This window comes from Dasypus novemcinctus, chromosome 4 (genome assembly GCF_030445035.2).
Source record: "Dasypus novemcinctus isolate mDasNov1 chromosome 4, mDasNov1.1.hap2, whole genome shotgun sequence".
NCBI lineage: Eukaryota > Metazoa > Chordata > Mammalia > Cingulata > Dasypodidae > Dasypus > Dasypus novemcinctus.
This window is the reverse complement of record NC_080676.1, coordinates 103111412-103128547: the sequence shown is the minus strand read 5'-3', so window position 1 is coordinate 103128547 and position 17136 is coordinate 103111412. Positions and strand designations below refer to the sequence as shown.

Sequence of the window (17136 nt, the reverse complement as noted above, 5' to 3'; positions counted from 1 at the left end):
CAGAACCTGTTATCTTGCTTCCAGGGGATACCCCTATCTGTAAAAACAGGAATAAGGGCACCTTTATCAATTGGCATAGTCGGATTTCTCCTCAGGAGGAGCAGTCTCGCCTCCCAGGGAGTTAGAAGGATTAGGATATTCATCTTTTCCATAATGGACACTGTTCAGTCTAGCTTCCTTGATCCACCCAAACCCATTCCTCTTAAATGGGCTCTCTGGTTTGGATTGAACAGTGGCCATTAACCCAAGAAAAATTGGAAGCACTTTATAGATTAGTTACGGAACAGTTAGATAAGGGGCATATTGAAGAATCTTGTAGTCCCTGGAACTCTCCAGTGTTTCCTATTAAGAAAAAATCAGGCAAATGGAGGCTTTTACCCAACCTCTGAGCAGCAAATGCAGTCATTCAACCTATGGGTGCACTGCAGCCAGGTTTGCCCACACCACCTATGATCCCTCTAGTTGGCCCCTTTATTGATTTAAAAGATTGTTTCTTTACAAAACCTTTGGCTCCCCAAGACTGTGAGAAATTTGCATTCTCAGTGTCTTCTTTCAATAACAAAGGACCTATGAACCAGTTTTAGTGGAAATATCTTCCTCAAGGAAAGCTTAACAGACCCACCATATGTCAAAATTTTGTACCTAAATCCTTAAATCCAGTCAGATTGGCTTTTCCTACTTGTTATATTATACATTACACGGGTGGTATATTGTGTGCTGCTACCTCTTCCCAGACTCTTGTTTTAGCATCAGACCTTAGAAAAGAGCTTAACTGCAGCAGCATTAAAACTTGCCCCTGAGAAAATTTAAAAGGTTACTCCTGTTTCTTATCTTGGGACTATTGTTGATAAAATTACAATTAAGTCTTAGAAGGTTCAGATTCATAGGGACTCTATTAAAACTTGGAATGATCTGCAGAAATTGTTAGGAGATATAAATTGGCTGAGGCCCAAAGTGGGGATTTCCACATATGAACTGTCTAATCTTCTTTCCCTGGTATGAGGAGATCTCAATTAAACAGCCCCCAGGTTTTAACAAGATAAGCAGAACAAGAATTAAAACTCATAGAGAAAAAAACTCAAAGTGCCCAAGTTGAGCTCATTAATCTGAAACTGCCACTGCAATTGATTATCTTGCCTTCCTTACACTCCCCCATGGAATCCTTATGCAACAAGATCATATTGTAGAATGGATATTTTTACCTAACAGTGTTATTAAAACTTTATCTCCTTATGTGGATTTTATGGCCCAAATTATACTTAAAAGCCATGAACACACTCATGCCCTTCATGGACAGGACCCTTCCCATATCATTCTTCCACTTTTGCACAAGGAACTTGAGGCTTGCGTACAAAATCACTTACAATGGCAAATAGCCTTTGCTGATTATATTGGACAGATAGATAATCCTTACCCTAAAAATCATATGTTACAATTCATTGAAAGTACTTGATGGATTTTACCTAGCATAACTAAGTTTCAACCAATACTTGATGCCCCTACAATCTTTACTGATGGGTCTGGAGATTGCACAGCTGGGTATACTGGGTATAAAACTAAGAAAATTCCTACTCCTGGATTTTTGGCTCAGCAAACTGAATAGCAGTGTATACTGCTTTGCAAGACATACCAGAGTCTATAAACATCCTTTCAGACTCGGCGTATGTTGTCTAGGTTACTTGATTGAAACAGCTCTTATCAAAGTTAATGTAAGTGAGTTTTCTTTATAAGCTTTTTCACAAACTTCAACAGATAATTAGAAATAGAAAAGTCCGTTTTTTATCACATTCATTTTCATTCAAATTTACCTGGACCATTAGTGCAAGGCAATAATACTGCTGATATATCAGTCACTCCTGTTTTACAAGAAGCTATTCATTTTCACAATCTAACCCATATAAATGCAGCTGGCCTCGAAGCTTGTTTTCCATTAACATGGACATAAGCTAGGGACATTGTTCAAACTTGTCCATCCTGTCAAATTCTTAATAATCCAAAAAAAACTGGAACCTGGAGTAAATCCAGGTTTAACTGGTTTAACTGCTAACTCACTGTGGCAAATGGATGTAACTCATATCTCCTCCTTTGGAAAATTATGTTCATGTCTCTGCAGATACTTGTTCAGGATTCATTTGGGCTACAGCTCAGATGGGATAAACTGCTCAACATGTAAAACAGCATTTGTTAGCTTGCTTTGCTGTAATGGAACTCCCACAGTCTCTAAAAACAGATAATGCTCCTGCTTATACCAGTGTCTCCTTTAAAAGATTTCTAGATACCTGGAGTATTTCACATATTACAGGACTTCCGTATAACCCCCAAGGGCAAGCTATTGTGGAGCAAGCAAACTAAATCCTTAAATTCATGTTACAAAAACAAAAAAGGGGAGACAAGGAAACACCACAGGTGCAGTTACATAAAGCACTATTCACTCTTAATTTTCTTAACTGTGGAACCACCCTGGAAGGGACAACAGCTGAAAGGCATTTCCAAAATAATTTGAAAACTCAACCACAAACTCTGTTTGAAAAACCTTTAATTTGTTGGAATGATCCACTAACTAATGAATGGTCAACAGGGAAGCTGTTAACTTGGGGATGAGGGTATGCTTATGTTTCCCCAGGAGACAGAGAACGTCCTGTGTGGGTACCAGCAAGTCAAATAAAACCATATCATTAATGCCAAAAGATGATGAAAGTTCCTGTGGAATCCAGAACTTCTGTCATGCAGATGGAGAGACTGACTCTGGAAACTACACAACAGGGTCCCACTCCAAAGACCAGAGCAGCTTCACCCCCCACATGGGGGCAAATTAAACATCTGAGTCAAGAAGCCAAATAGTTGGAAAAGGAGAAATTGCCAGTTACTGTTCCTAATTTGCTGGTAGCTATGCTCGCCGTAGTAACAGCAACCTCAGATGCATGCAACAAACCCTCCAGGGTATGAAGCAGCAAGAAATCGCCAAATGCACCATCACTGCTTTGCAAAAACAGAAAGGGGGAATTGTAGAAAAACAGTAAGGAACATGGTTTGAAGTTGAAATGTTTCCATAATGCAGACAAAAAGTGCAGGCTTAGAAACACCAGGACTTGACTAGATGGAACATGGTCTGGTCAGCAAGAAAAAATGTTTGCATGAGGAGGCATTTGACGTCTATGACCTGTACCTTATTATTGCAAATGTTGCACCTGTTCCTTATTATAGTAAATAGCAAACAGCTACTTGTTAGTTCCTAAATAAATATGATGTGGAAAGTAGGGTTGAGTCAGTTTCAGAAGGTGTGAGTCCCCTGGTCCCATCTTTATTTCCTCTCTTGTGTCTTTCTTTCTGTCCTTTTATTTCTTCAGTTCTGCGATGCCTTCCCTTCATGCATACCTGTTGCTGAGCTGGTCTCAGCAGTTTTCTTTACTCCAAAAGGAAAACCCATATCCTCTTACACCCCCTATTGTCCCTTAGAATTGATATATCTTCTTTGCCATTGTTGCAAAAATATTACAATATTATTAACTATTATCCATGAGTTACATGAGTTGTAATTTTCCCATGTGTCACCATAGTCATATCCAGTTGGTCAGTCTATGTCTTTTGATTGGGGAATTCAGCCCTTTAATATTCAATATTATTACTATAAAGGCATTATTTCATCCATTTTATCCTTTGGCTTTCCATTGTCGTATCTTACTATTGTCTGTCTTTTTACCCTTTAATTTACTCTTACTAATAATCTTCATTACTACACTCTTCTCCAAGTCTCTCACCCTTGTTTTTCCTTTCAGCCTTTAGCACTCCCTTTAGTATCTCTTATAAATCTGGTCTTTTGGAAACATACTCAATTTTTGTCTGGGAAGACTTAAGCTCATCCTCATTTTTGAAGGATAGTTTTTCCAGAAAAAAAATTCTTGGTACTTTTTATCTTTCAGTACCTTTAATACATTGTACTACTTTCTTCTCACCTCCATGGTTTCTGATGAGAGATTGGCACTTAATCATATTGCGTTTGTGATGCATTGCTTTTCTCTTGCTGCTCTAAGAATCCTCTATCTCTGTTATTTGTCATCCTGAATAGTAGGTGTCTCAGAGGAGGTCTATTCAGATTTACTCTTGGGTGCAGTGTCTTTCTTAAATATTGGTATTTATGTCTTTCATAAGGGTTGGGAAGTTCTCGGTCATTGTTTCCTCAAATACTATTTCTGCCCCCTTTTCATTCTATTCTTCTGGCACACTGGTAATGTGTATGTTTGTGCAAATTCTGTTATTATTCAATTCCCTGAGACCCTGTTCTATTTTTTCCATTCTTTCCTTTTTTTGTGTTTTCTCAGGTTCAGATGCTTGGTCCTCCAAGTCACTAATTCTTTCTTCCACCAATTCAAATCAGTTCTTATATGCCTCGACTATATTTTTAATCTCATCCATGGTGTCTTTCATTACCATAAGCCCTGTTAATTTTCTTTGCAGGCTTTTGGATTGTTCTTTATGCTCACCTAGTGTCTTCTTAATATCCTTTATCTCTTTAGTTTTATTTTCCTTCAACTCCTTGAATTGATTTAGGAGATTAGTGTGATTATCATTGATTAATTGTCTTAAATCCTGTGTCTCATTAGGATTTTTGTTTTGCTCCTTTGGCTGGGCCATCTCTTCCTCTTTCTTATTCTGGCTTGTAATTTTTTGCTGATGTCTAGGCATCTGAATATGTTGGTGAATTTACTCTGACCATCAATTTCTCTCTCTTGTCCAGTGGTTTTGTTTCACAACTCTTCTTTCATTTTTGGTTCAACTTCTTCTAAGTCTTTAAAATTGCTCAGCTTAAGTTATCAAAATAGGGCCATGGACTCACTATTGGGGAACAAGTCTGCTCCAAGGGGTTTTGGATAAGAGACTTAAAAGTGGTTTTTCTCTGTACAGTTTCCTGGCTTGCCAGCAGATGGTGCTTGTCAGCAAACTTTTCCACAGAGGTGTCTCTTTCAACCTCCACTTGCATGTGATTCTTGTTTGGCCAAGCCAAGTTCAAAAAGGGCTCTGCTGGCCAAATTCACTGAACCCACCTTCTACCCTCTGCTGCATTCTCTTTCTTCCCAGGGAGGAAGACATCTGTTCCCCTCTCAGTTGGATCAGTGAGCCATGGGTTTCATCCAGCCTGTTCTCCTGGAGAGTGGGGGATGGTTGCTATTCCCAGCTGCAGGGCTTAGCAACTCGTGTTTTTCATTTCGACTTCTTTGTCTCTCTTCCTCACCCTTCTGGAGGCTGTGCTGCACTCTCCTGGTCTGCAGATCCCCAACCAGCTCCCTTGGACAGTTTTTTGCCCTTTCTCCATTGTTTTTGTGATCAAGTTGAGCCCTGCCTACCTATTCCGATGCCATCTTCCCAGAAGTCCTCTTAAACCAAATCTTAAGAGTACGGACCAAACTTGGTTAAGAGGAAAAGAAGGTTGGAATCATATCTTTTATAGGAAAATGAAACCTATCAGCAAAATGGCAGAATGTTAAACCCATGGGTACAAACATACTTTTCTGAAAACAAAAGCACACCTAAAAACACAGAAATTACAATTAGAATCAAAACCACCATAGGTATAAATATATAGATATATAACAGGTGAACCTGTTATTAAAGTTTCAAAGGAAAAAATTATGCTTTTTCTATTTTAATCCATAAGAAATATTCAGTAACAGATAAATAGGGCATTTGTTACATATTAATGGATGTGTGCCTCCTTGTGCTTTCCATCCAAATCGGGTAAAAATCCCCAATTACTTTATTTTCCATGAGATTGAATTGCAAACTTAGATTAAATACACAAAATCCTGTCTCACACCCAATTCTATCTGAAGGTATTAAATAGTGACGATTCATGATGTATGGAAATAGTAACAATATAGACAGTTACAAATTTTAATTCACAATTGTGTATATGTGCCTTGTGTAAGACTATAAAATAGTCTCAAAAAATAACGACAATACTGGAGACACGAAGCAAGCCATTTTCTCCCATCTTGCATCCTATTACAGAAAAACAAGTTTGTGATGCTTCATAAATATTCAAACAGTTCAGATGGTCTTAACAATGCATTGTCTCTACAGACGCTTTAAAGCTCCAGTGTTTCAGGATAACCATTTTCAGCTCTAGAAGTTATGCCCTGTAATCGTTAATGCTTGTTTATGTTCTGTCTTCTCTGAATCAGGAGTTTTCTGTTCAGAGCCCTGGTGGTTCATTCTGATGGTAGCAAGAAGTTCCCCTTCAATGCAGTTGGAACCGGTGTAGCTGATTTCTTTACCATTCAGGTGGTCATATGCCCTCCAAGGGCTTTTAAGATACGGTTGTGAGCACAAACATCCCACTTCTTGCTGTATGTCACATGAAACCTACATCCAATAGTGCCAAAACTTTATAACGAGCACCACAGGCAGAATTGTAGTCTGGTTTCCAAATTTCTTAAGAGCAACTGGCTTGACCGTCCGTAACGGGAGAGAAACACTTCCATCCTCAGGGGTTTCTCGTTTAAGAAGTGCGGACTTTCAATTTGAACCACTGTCTACCATTGCCCATGCCGTATACTCAGAAAATGGCTTATGGATTCCCATTGCCGTTCACAGCCACGCACACCATACTAGTGACATATTGGTGAAGGTCCTCAATTTATTTCTGTGGCACATTAAATGCACTTTCCTGAAGTTACTTCCTTCGGGATATCCTCAGGAATGTTATGTCCCAAGATTACTTCTTGATCAGTTGCATCCTCCTCTTCCTCAGTATTTGTCTGCATGCTGGGGAATGGGGAAGGTGGTCTTGAGCACATAGATCTTCTTGTGGTTGGACATATCGCCGCTGGTCATCTTGACTTCGCCACCCTCCCGCATCTTCACCTCGGTCTTCTCATGCAGGGAGATGCTCTTGCGGATGCCCCGCACCTCCTTGCCACGCACACTGCCAGGAGCTCAGGCAGGTCCACCGCGCGCCCGGTGGCCTCGGACCCGCCGCGCCTCCCTGCACGCCACCCCCGCCAAAGGCGCTGAAGCGGCCAGCCAGGAAGCCCGGGTGGAGGTGGTGGAGGAGGTAGAACCGCGACAGGCAGAACACGGCCACACACAGCCGGGACAGGCCGACGCCCAAGGGGCCACGGGGCGACAGCCCGCCGGCGGCGCTTCGCCGCAGGACGCCGCCCTGGCTCGCCGAGGCTGTCTCGCGCCCCCGCGGGGCCTCTGCGCCTTAACCCGCCCCGGGCAGTAAGGACCCGGCTCCTCGGCCTGACCCCAGGCCTGACTTCGGTTTTGCCTACCGCTGGAAGGTGAAGGCGTGTTTCGAAGTTTCGGTGTTCAGGATTTGCTCTTTTGATAAATTCATTCCTAAATATTTTATTCCTTTTGATGCTGTTCTAAATGAAATGTTCTTAATTTCATTTTCAGACAGTTCATTTCTAGTGTATAGAAATACAAATGGTTTTTGTCTGTTGCTCTTGTATTCTACAACCTTATTGGTCTTGTGTATGGCAAGCTGTTTTATGTATTCCTTAGAATTTTCTTACTACAAGTTCATTTCATCTGTGAGTAGTTAGTTTTACTTCTTCCTTTCCAATCTGGATGCTTTTTATTTCTTTTTCTTGCTTAATAGTCTTGGCTAAAACTTCCAGTACAATGTTGAATTGAAGTGGCAAGAATGGACATCTTCTATTTAGGTCTTTGAGCCATTCTGAGTTAATTTTTGTATGTGTTGTAAGATAGGGGTCCTCCTTCATTCTTTTCCATATATTTATTTTATTTTATTTATTTCCCTCCCTTCCCCCTCTTCCTACCTTGCTATTTTTTTGTCTTTGTTGTCTTCTCTTCTCATTTTCTCTCCTCTGGGATTCCATCCTGGAGACCTCTGATGGGCAGAGAGGTTCCCTGTTGATCATACCACCTAAGTTCCTGGTTTCTTCTCTCATTTACCTTGACTCTCCCCTTGTCTCTCTTTTGTTGCGTTATCATCTTGCTGCATGACTCACTTGTACAGGGCACTGGCTCACCACACAGGCACTTGTGCAGACACTGGCTTGCCATGTGGGCACACTTTCTCTTCTTCTTTTTCACCAGGAGGACCCAGAGAATGATCCTGGGTCCTCCTATATGGTAGGTGGAAGCTCTATCACTCGAGCCACATCTGCATCCCTCTTTTGCATGTTGATATCCAGTTATTCCAACACCATTTATTGAAAAGTATATTTTTTCTGAATAGAATGGACTTGGTAGGCTTGTAAAAAAAATCCACTGGGGGAGAAAGCCATGGAAGCAAGAAGCTGCAAGCAATGAAACCTGGAAGAGGAGGGAGAGACCAGCAGACACCACTACGTACCTTGACATATACCAGAGGATCACTGGCAGCTGGTTTTCAGAAGAAAGAATAATGACTCTATTGTCATAAGGCAGTAAGTCTGGATTGTCATTAAACCAACACTAAACCAGAAACCATTTTTGGGAAACTGCTTTCTCAAGTTTTACAAAACCTCTCTTCCATGTCATCAATCTCATTTCTCTAATTAACCCCAATGGATTGACCAAAATATCTGTGGAAAATAAGACTTCAGAGGGCATCATCTTTTCTGCAGCCTGCAATTACTAGTTCCCCCTGAGGCCTCCAGAAAAAGTACCAAGCATAACAGAGAAGCCTGGTGCACATTTCTTCATGTGGTTTAGAAGAAATAACAATTTCTCCAAGAAAGAAATCTCTGGAGAATGATCAGTGAAGAAAAATGATGGGCCATGGTGATGGGCTTTACTGAATGTGTCTTTGTGAGATAAGTTGTGTGCAGGAAGAGGAACCTCTTATCTCTGATGTCAGGAAGATAGCTGCATGTTGACAGACAGGACAAGCTCACCATCATCACAGAATTCTTCCTGGAATGGAAATCTTAAGCTACCAGAACCTCCAACTCCTGAAAAGTCTGCTGTTCTTAATGATTTATCTGGGACTCTTCTGACTATTACTGTTATTGTAACAGACCTACATCTTCATTTACCAATGTGCTTCTTTATAGGCAATTTATCCATATTATATTTGGGTTACATCATAGAACCTGTTACTAAATCTGTATTCTTTTATAGGCAGCAATGTGATTTCTTCCAAAGAATGTGCTGCTCAGACTTTCCTATTTGTTTTCTTTGCTTTCCCTGAGTTTTTTTTTTCCTAGTGGTTATGTCCTATGTTGCCATTTTTCACCCTCTGCACTATGAGGTCACTGTGACCTCACATTTGTGCACACAGGTAGCAGGTGGCTCATGGGCCACTGGACTGGTCTATTCTTTGATCCACACAAGGACCATGTTCCAACTCCCCTTCACAGAATCCAGTGTGATCCATCAGTATGTCTGTGACATTGCTCAGATCTTGAGCATCTCTTCTCAGGCTGTACAGTTTTCTGAGACTTTGGCCTTGAAGTAAGTTTTGCCTTATCTTACTCTGCTTTGTCATCTTATTCATCCCATATGTTAAAATTTTTTCAACTTACTCCCAGTGCATTCTGTGGAAGCCCAGAACAAAGCCTTATCAACCTGCTTTCCCCAAATAGCTGCTTTTATTTTAGTAATCATTTTTGGATTGCTGCTTGTTTGGAGTCCTGTATCAAATGAGTCTTCAATCCAAATCCTCCTCCTGTCCATGTTCTACTCCATCATTCTCCCTTCCTAAACCCCATTATCTTTAGTCTACAGAACAGGGAGACAAAGAATGCTCAGGGTAGAATGTTTATAGGTGTATTTAGTTCCATAAAAGAGATGTTTTGGTTTGATTAGAAGTAATATATCAATACTAAATTGGAAGAAAATGAACATAAAATATGGCCTAAAACTTCATTTAACATTTTAGTTTTGGGGTGGTTTTTATTAAAAAGGTATAGTATATAAATAAATTATCAGTAGTTAATGATTTGAAAATCCTAAAAGGAAAAAATAAAAACTGGCAACCAAGAATTCTGGAGAGACAAAATTATCCTTTAAGAATGGAGGAGAAATTAAGATATTGCCAGATAAACAAAAGTTGGGAATGCATTACTAGCAGCCCTGCCCTATATGAAATGCTAAAGGGAGTGAGTCCTTCAGGTTGAAAAGAGAAGACACTGGGCTGTAACTTGAAGTCATAAGAAGAAATAAAGAACACTGGCAAAGGGAAATATATAGGCAAATGTAAAAGTACAATAATAAAGGCAAATATATAGGCGAATATAAAAGTACAATAATAAAAATGTAATTATTGTATTTTTGGATTGTAACTCCTCTTTTTTGTCTATGTGATTTAAAAGGCAGATATAAAAACTAATTTTAACTATTAAGGGCATACAAAGTATAAAAGTATTATCTGTGACAAAAACAACATAAAGGGGGAGGCACAAAGATACATAGGAGCAAACTGTATAATATTGAAACTAAGTTGGTATTATTCAAACTAGGTTGTTATAAGTTTAAGGTGTTAATTGTAGCCCCAAGGTAACCACTAGAAAATGACTGAAAAATATACAGAAAAGGGAAAAAAGAAATCTAAATAGTGCTCTATAAATAATCATCAAAATAAAAGGGCAGCAATAGAGGAACTGAGGAACAGAAAACATGCAAGATACACAGAAAAAATTAGCTAAATGGCCAAAGTAAGTCTTACCTTATCAGTAATTACTTTAAATGTACACAGAATAAGTTTTCCAATTAAAACAAAGAAGTTGGCAGAGTGGCTTAAAAAACATGATATGTCTATATGCTGTCTACAAGAGACTCAGTTTATTTTCTTTTTAATATATTTTTTACTTTTTAAAAAGATACCTAGATTACACAAAATGTTACACAAAAAATATAAGGGATTCCCATATGCCCCTCTCCCCACATCTCCCACCCTTCCCCACATTAACAACTTCTTTCATTAGTGTGGTACATTCTATGTTTGGAGCATGGCCATACAGCATGGATTATAGTTTACATTGAGTAACTCTCCCACTTAATTTTGTAGGTTATGGCAGTATATATAATGGCCTGTATCTGTCACTGCATTGTCATTCAGGACAATTCCAAGTCCCCAAAATGTCTCCATATTACACCTCTTTTTCCCTCTCCCTGCCTTCAGCACCTCCAGTGGCCACTGTCTCCACATCAATGCTAGAATTTCTTCCATTGCTAGAATACCAATAAGTATATAGTAGAATACCACTAAGTCCACTCTAATCCATCTTTTACCCCCCAATCCTGAGGATTCTGGATGGTGATACACACTCCACCTCTAATTGAGAGGGGGCTTCAATCCCATACAGCTGATGGATGGGACTCTCTTGCTTACAGTTGTAGACTCTCTCGGATCCCTGGTATGGTGGTTGTCCATCCTCATCTCCTTGTTAGTTGTCCTGGGTAAGTCCAATGAACTAGAAATTAGGTGTTGCAACTCTGCTGAGGTTCAGGGCCCAGCTGGCACATGGACAGAGATTTGAACCCAAAGATTCAAGTCTCTTGGACATACACCTACCAACTCCAGCACCAACTATAGGTTCAAATAGAAGGGACAGAAGAAGCACGTGAAGAGAAATCATATCTGAGTCCAATTCTGTCGCCCTCAGGAGCATAAACTCCAAAGTAGGCCCACTAGGAAGGCACCAAACTCCAACATTATCTTCCATGACTATAGTACAGGGGTGAATCCAGAGCCCTCAGGAGCCCCACTATTTGGGGGTAGTATCTACTTTGGCAGTCTATGAGATCCTGCTGAGACATGCGTGAGTGTTATCTCTGGGATGACCTCCCGACTCACTTTGATGTCTCTTAGCCATAAAACTCATTTGTCTCTACATTTCTTCCCTTTTATTCAAGGTCTTTTTCCAGGTTGCATTGCTCAATGGTGTTTGGTACTTATCCTTCGGATCCAGGGAAATAAGGTAATTCATTTATATGCTGAGTTTGGCTTAGAGAAAGGCCACATTTGAGCAACATGGAGGCTCTCAGGAGGTAACTTTTAGGTACCCCACAGCACTAGGCTAAGTTGCAATTTCAAGAGTATATAGGCTCATAGCATAATTGCTCATATCAAGGGCCCATCAAGCGACCATCCTTCTTCACTAGTCATTGCCCTGCACTTGGGGAATTGTTGCTGTCTATATGTTGTTTACAAGAGACTCACTTTTGATATAAAGACAGGAAGGGATTGAGGATAAAAGGACAGAGAAGATATTCTATGTAAATAGTAACCAAAAGAGAACTGGGGTAGCTATATTATTGTCAAACAAAATTGACTTTATGTTGAAAAATTTACAAGAAACAAAAGGTTCAATCCCTCAAGAAAATATAGCAATTACCAACATTTATATATGAAATAACAGAGTCCCCCAAAATATGAAGCAAACACTGACAGATTTGAAGGGAGAAGTAGACAGTTTTCCAATAATTGGAGACTTCAATACCCCACTTTTATTAATGAACAGAACTAGCTAGATGATCAGGAAGGAAATAAAAGTTATGAAAAGCACTATAAAACAACTAATCTAACAGACATTTAAAGGCACCCCACTCAACAGGAAAACACACATTCTTCTCAAGTGTACATGGAGCATTCTCTAGAATAAACTATATGTTAGGCCACAAAGCAAGTCAAATAGTTTGAAGAGTGATCATAAAAATTATATTCCCCTGTCAAAATGAAATGAAGCTAGAAATCAAAATAGAAGGAAATTGGAAAATTCACAGATATGTGGAAATTAAATAAATTTGGGTCAAAGAAGAAATCACACAGGAAATTAGAAACTACCTTGAGACAAATAGAAACAAAAACACAACACAGCAAACCATAAGGGATGCAGTGAAAGCACTCCATGAGGGAAATTTATATCTGTAAATGCCTACAATAAAAAAAGAAAGACCACAAATCAATCACCTAAATTTACACCTTAAGGAACAAGAAAAAGAAGAGCAAATAAACCCAGTTAGAAGATGAAAGCAAATACTATACATTAGAGCAGATAAAAATGAAATACAGAATAGAAAAATAGAAACAATGAAACCAAAAGTTGTTTCTTTGAGAAGATCAATAAAATTGATCACTCTTTAGCTGACATGCTTAAGGAAAAAAGATAAAATGCAAATAACTAAAATCAGAAATGGAAGTGGGGACATTACTACAGATTATATAAAAAGAAAAAGGATTATAAGAGAATACTATGAAAAATTATACTACAAATTGGATAACCTAGGAAATAGACAAATTCCTACCAAACTGACAAAAGGAAAAAATAAACAATCTGAATAGACCTATAACAACTAAAAAGATTGCATAAGTAATCATACATATCCCAACAAAGAAAAGTACAGGCCAGGTGGCTTCACTGGTGAATTCTACCAAACATTTAAAGGAGAATTAACACCAATTCTTTTCAACTCTTCCAAAGAATTGAAGAGGAAGGAACATTTTCTGACTTATTCTGTGAGGTAAGCTTTACTAAGGTACCAGGCAAAGACATTAGAAGAAAAGAAAACTACAGGCCAATATGCCTTGTGAATAGAGTTACAAAACTTCTGTAGTTTATTAAAAAGATTAAAAGCCATGATTGAATGATGGAATGGGATTCATCCCTGGAATGAAATTTCAACATAAGAAAAAGTAATCAGTATAATATACCACATTAATAATAGGAAGGAACAAAACCACATGATCATCTCAATTGATATGCAGAAGAATCATAACAAAATTGAACATTCTTTCATGATAAAAATACTCAATAAACTAGGAATAGAAAGGATCTTCTTCAACCTGACAATTGCTATGTATTAAAAACCCAAAGCTAACATTATACTCAATGGTAAGAGACTAAAAAAATTTTCCACTAAGAACAAGGCAAGTATGCCACTTTCATTACTGACATTCAGCACTCTACTAGTCAGAGCAATTAGGCAAGAAAAAGAAATTAAGGTCATCCAAGTTTGAAATAAAGAAGTAAAATTATCTCTCTGCAAACAACGTGATCTCAGATATAGAAAATTCTTAAGAATCCACAAAAAAAGTTAGAGCTAATAAATTGAGCAAAGTTGCATGATACAAAATCAACATGCAAAAATCAGTTGAATTTCTGTACACTATCAATTAACAGTACAAAAAGAAATTAAAAACACAATTCCACCAAGTACATAAAAATGTTTGGATATTTTCAAAGTGGTTACAATTAAAAACAACAACTGAGGGAGTACTGAGTTCCTAGCCAGGGGAGCTCTATCACAGTCCCTAAAGGAATAGCAACAATCCCCCAAGTCCAATGGCAAAGATCAAAAAAGAAGGAAGGTCCAACAATGAGCCCTTGATACTAATGACTATGCTTGTGAGCCTGTGCACCTGAAATAAGAATAAGACCTAGAGCTGCAGGGTGCCTAAGAGTTACCTCCTGAGAGCCTCCATGTTGCTCAAATGTGGCCAGTCTTGAGGCCAAACTCAGCATGTAAATGTGTTGCATCCCCCCAGTGTAGGACATGGCTCCTGGGGATGAGCCTCCCTGGTGCCGAGGGATTACTACAAGTACCAGCTGATGATGTAGAAAATGATCTTGACTAAAAGGGTCAACTTGGACCAGCAGAATATCTCAGTCTACATATAGTACCAGGAGTTAAAAATGCTTTTTGACCTGAAGAAAAGGGGGAAATGGAAAGGACAAATGAGTTTATATGGCTATGAGTCTCCAAAAAGAGCTGGAAGGCTATCCGAGGGGTTGCCTTTATGCACACCTGAGCAGAGTCCTAAAGACAGAAAAAGTAGATACAACCCCAGGTATTGGTTCTCCTGAGAGCTACAGAGACCCACAGGTTCTATGGTCATGGCAAATGGAGTTTAGTGCCATCTCAGTTGGCCCTATTTTGGAGTTTGTGTTTCTGTGCAATGGAGCTGGACTTAGATGTGATCTTTGTCCACAAGTTTCTCCTTTTACTTTTACTGAAACTGTAGTTGGTGCTGGGGTTTAATGTATACCCAGGGAACCTGAATCTCTGGACTGACCATGTGATAGCCAGGCCCTGAGCCTCAACAGACTTGCTACTCCTACACTCTGGTTTATTGGACTTACCCCACTCACCTAACATGGAGGTGAAGAAGGTCAACCACCACACCAGGGAGCCAAGACTGCCTGCAACTGAAAGCAGGAGAATTGCATCCAGCATCCATCTGGAATCTAAGCCCCCTCTTGATATAGATGTGGAGTGGACACAACCATTCTAAGAACCACAGGATGGGGGAATAGAGTATGGATTAGAGTGGACTTACTGATATTCTATTCCGGAACTATTGTGATTAGTAATCGAAGAAAATGTGGCATCGGTGTGGAGAAAGTGGCCATGGTGGCTGCTGGGGATAGGGAGTGGGAGGAAGAGATGAGATATGGGGGCACTTTCGGGACTTAGAGTTGTCCTGGGTGGTGCCGCAGGAACAGGTACCGGGCATTGTATATCCTCCCATGGCCCACTGGGTGGAATATGGGATAGTGTGGGCTATGATGTGGACCATTGAGCATGAGGTGCAGCGGTGCTCAGAGATGTATTCACCAAATTCAATGAATGTCTCATGATGATGGACGAGATTGTTGTTATGGGGGGAGGAGTGGGGTGGGGGGATATGGGGACCTCATATTTTTTGAATGTAATATTAAAAAAATAAAGGAAAAAAAAAAGAATACATACAAATGACCGAAAAGCACTTAAAAAAACAAACAAACAAACAAAAACAACACAATTCCATTTTCAATGACATAAAAAAGAATCAGATCCTTAGGAATAAATTTAACTGAGGAGGTTCAAGGCATATACACTAAAAACTACAAATCATTGCTGAAAGAAATTAAAGAAGACCTAAATAAATGGCAAAATAGCCCTGTTCATAAATTAGAAAATTTAATATTGTTAGGATAACAATACTGCCCAAAATCACTATCAAAATTCTAATGACCTTTTATTTTATTTTATTTTTTGCAGAAATTGAAAACCATTCTTCAAGCAAATAAGTTATGGAATTGCAAGAAGCTCTAAATAGATACAACAACCTTGAAAAAGAAGAACAAAATTAGAAAACTCACACTTCCTTTCAAAACTCACTACAAAGCTACAGTAATCAAAATAGCATGGTACTGGCATAAGGATAGACATATAGACCAATGGAATATAACAGAAACCCTACAAATGAACCCTCTGGTTCATATATATGAATATATATGGCCAATTGATTTTTTTTTGTTTTTGAGGTACCAAGGCTAGGGATTGAACCTGGGACCTCATATGTGGAAGTTGGTGCACAACCAACAAGTCATATCAGCTCTCCTGAGTTGGTTTTTTATTTGTTTGCTTGTTTGCTTGCTTGCTTGTTGCTTGCTCTTTTGTTGTTAGGAGGGAATGAGAACTAAACCCAGGACTTCCCATGTGGGAAGCAGATGCTCAGCTGCTTGAGCCACATCCACTCCCCTAGTCAATTGATTTTTGACAAGGGTGACAAAACTATTCATTAGGGAAATGACAGTCTCCTCAAAATATAGTGCCAGGAAAATTGGATATTCACATGGAAGAGAATGAATTTTATACCATGTTTAAAAAGTAACTCAAAATGTAGCAAACCTCAATTTAAGAGCTAAAACCTTAAAACTCTAAAAAGAAATCATAGGGACAAATCTTCATGTCTTTGTATTTGGCAATTGTTTCTTCAATACACAACCAATAAAAAATAGATAAATTGCACTTCACTGAAATTTAAACTTTTGTGCATTAAAGAACATTTTCAAGAACCTGAGAAGACTATGTACAGTTTAGGAAAAAATATTTGCAAATCATATGTATTTTAAAGTGTTTAATATCTAAAATATAATGAACTTTTACAATGCACCAACAAAAACTACTCAGTTAAAATGTGCAAAGGACTTGAATAGGCATTTCTACCAAGAAGATATACAAATGACTAATAAGTACATGAAAACATGCTCAGCGCCCTTAGCCATTAGGGAAATGCAAATAAAAACCACCTTAAGATACCACTCCAACCTTACTACGATGACTTACTTTTTAAAAAAGGAAAATAGAATGTGTTTGTGAGAATGTGGAGAAATTAGAACCCTTGTGCATTGCTTTCAGGAATATAAAATGACATAGATATTGTATAATAGAAATCAGTTGGGCATTTTCTCA

The 17136-nt window shown here is 38.8% G+C and overlaps 1 pseudogene; it reads right to left on the bottom strand.

Annotated features, from left to right (window-relative positions):
- Nucleotides 1–6120: 6120 nt before the first annotated feature.
- On the bottom strand, nucleotides 6121–9630 carry LOC101413801 (Golgi-resident adenosine 3',5'-bisphosphate 3'-phosphatase pseudogene; annotated as a pseudogene).
- Nucleotides 9631–17136: the final 7506 nt, after the last annotated feature.